At 39.1% G+C, this 2,863-nt stretch overlaps 1 pseudogene; it reads right to left on the minus strand.

Annotated features, from left to right (window-relative positions):
• LOC107610715 overlaps window positions 755–2,863 on the minus strand; it is a 4,183-nt pseudogene continuing 2,074 nt past the window's right edge.

Consider the following 2,863-nt stretch of genomic DNA (forward strand, 5'->3'; position numbering starts at 1 on the left):
ATTGTGTGCCGCTTCTTGCTGCGCCAAGATATCAATGATCTCCCAAGAAAGAATAAGAATACAGATACAGAATGGCGAGTATCAGCCTATCAGGGCAAGCACCCAAGTATAAGTCAGAAAAAGTAGTAAGTGAATTCATCAGAGGTGGAAAACAACACTCCCCTAGCTGGAGCACGTTGAGGTAGTGAAGAACATGGAGCGCAGCTTGGAAGTGCTTGCTAGTGGCATAATCAAGAAAATGACTAAGCTTATTCATGGTGAAGCATATATATCATGACGTATATTGGTATTGGCTAGATAAATTAGACGCCCAATCAACCTCCAATGGTGAAGATTATCAGAATGTCAGACCATTGGGGTGGTGGCCGCTTTGGCATTCATCAACCCAAACTCATCTGGCAAGTCCAAAGTATACTTGCGTTGATACACTGCAATACCCTGTTGACTTCTAGCAATTTCTAGACCAAGAAAAATTTTGAATTCATGTAGACCCTTGATCCTAAACCTGTTATCAAGTAATTTTACAATCTCAGTCCAATCATTTCCTGCCGAAACCAGATCATCGACATATACAAGGATACATGTAAAACCAGAATCAGAAAACAATGAAGAGAAAGATAAGTAATAAAACAACCTTTATTATCTGCCGAACTTAGTATAGTTTAAAATGTTGAGACTCGCCAAATTTTCTGAAGTGAACTCATACATTTGGTTAGAAAACCACAAAACATAAGCAATCTGAGTATATCAAGGAAAGAATAAATATATTTTCACTTTGATACAACAACACAGAAAAGGATTACAGGTCAAAATTGGCCACTATAGTTCTCATTCCTTAATCTAGTCCTACTTGCAGTTAACAATGTTGGCAAACTTCATAATCCCATGTTCTACATAATAATTAACAGATTTTGGTATTTCAAAGCAAAATTTAAGATAAAAAAAAGTTACAACTTGTCAATCAATTGGTGTTAGTGCTTCAGCTACAGTCACAATCTCCAATATCTCTCCTCTGATCTTTGCCTGCCGTTTATGATTATAAGCAACCGAAAGATTCTTCTTCAGTTCGACAGCATTATCGGGTGCATTAGACATTGCAGCCATCCTAGCAGCAAGCTCACTTCGTCAGTGATTCATGAAAACCCCTCAAGATCTGGCTGTTCAAATACAGAGGCAACATAGCATCAAGAATTTGAACCGGATCCTGCTAGAACTCCATAACCGGCGGCGCAGCGAATTCCCTCACAGCAACATCCCTCTCCACTGCCAACCTCCCTTCCTTCCTCCTCAGCTTAAAATACTCATCATCAATGGCATCAATGCAGTTCCCATTTACATGGCGAAGCTCGCCTTTCACTTAACATAATTTGAATCACGGGATCAAACTTACCAATGACACACTTGGTGAAAACAATCTCAACCTTGTCAACCTCCTCTGTAACAAACAGTGAGTACACATCATCAGCAATGATTTGAACTTACGAACCTATCAACCCTAACACTTCCCTTGCGGCTGAAAAACGCGTTCCCCTTCTTCTCAACGCTTATCACAACGCAATTCAAGCCAAGCTTGTGTAGCTGTTGGATCCGAGTTTCGGCTTTCTTCAAGACGGTGTTATTGAAACCGCCGGCCGGTGACGACAACGAGGGCGACGGAGTTCCCGGTCCTGACGTTCGTTAGGGGGACGTCGTCGCTCCGAGACGGCAGTTGATGTCGTGAAAGACTTCGACGAGCGTCTCGGTATAGGGCCTGCCGTTCAGGACGGCTTCTTGGTCCCGTCGGACCCTGGCGGACGTGATGCTTCGGTGATCTTGTGATTGTTCTTAACGGTATCGATTCTTTCTCGGAGTTCCCTAATGCCGCAGCGAAGGAAGGAGGAAACAGAGGGCGAGAGCAAGGGAACGGTGGTTGGTGGAGTCTAGCGGGGAGTAGGAGTGGGTGATAGAGCCAGAGAGGTAAGGTTTTGGAGGAACTGAGGAAGGGAAGTTGAGGGTGATGAGGAAAACATGGGCGGTGGAATGAAGAAGCTTTGGGTCTTCATTTTGGGTTGGATTTCGGGGGTGTTTGAAGGGGCTAGCGGGTATGGTGGTGGTGGTAAGGCTAGCGGTTCTTTCCAACCCGTTTCAGCCCGTCCCAATTTGTTTTTACTTTTTAGTGTCTATGAAATTATGAGGCTGAGTTTTTTAAATATTGTGAAAAGATGTGTGATTTTTTTTAATATTTTCGTTTAGGTGAATTTAATATTGCTATGGGAGAAAAGAAATCTTTTGTCAGAACACATAAAATGTTGGAGATATTTTGTATGTGATTTAAATTTTGGGTAATGCTATGATGCTGAAAATAATTTTGTTCAGTACATGTTGAAATAAAGTGGCATGAAAGAATTGTAATTGTAATTCTGTGAATACGTAGTTTATCTATAGTCATAATTGGGAACAACAATTGATACACAATAGATGGATGTTAATCATTCATCAGTTAAAGATAAATAATTAGTGATGTTTGCAAGATAAATTAATACATAATTGAAAGATTAATTAATTGTCAAGGGAGATAATCTCTTTCTTTTTTTTTTTAGTGTTTGAATCAAGAAATACTCTTTTGAGCATAAAATTTAAATTGGGTCATAAAATATTATTATAGTAGTAATAAACAATAACAATATAAAACCCAAGAAAATAAGTAATGATAATAATAGTAATAATAATTATAATCATATATAGATAAAGACAACTACGGTATGGAGACATAGTAGTTCACGATGACACACTTTTAAGTTTAAATCACCTTCTTCCATATAAATTGGAAAATCTAATTTTCTCTATCTCAAAAACTCATAACACATGAATTAGTTCTTAATCT

Source organism: Arachis ipaensis, chromosome B08, assembly GCF_000816755.2.
Source record: "Arachis ipaensis cultivar K30076 chromosome B08, Araip1.1, whole genome shotgun sequence".
In the NCBI taxonomy this organism is placed as follows: Eukaryota; Viridiplantae; Streptophyta; class Magnoliopsida; order Fabales; family Fabaceae; genus Arachis; species Arachis ipaensis.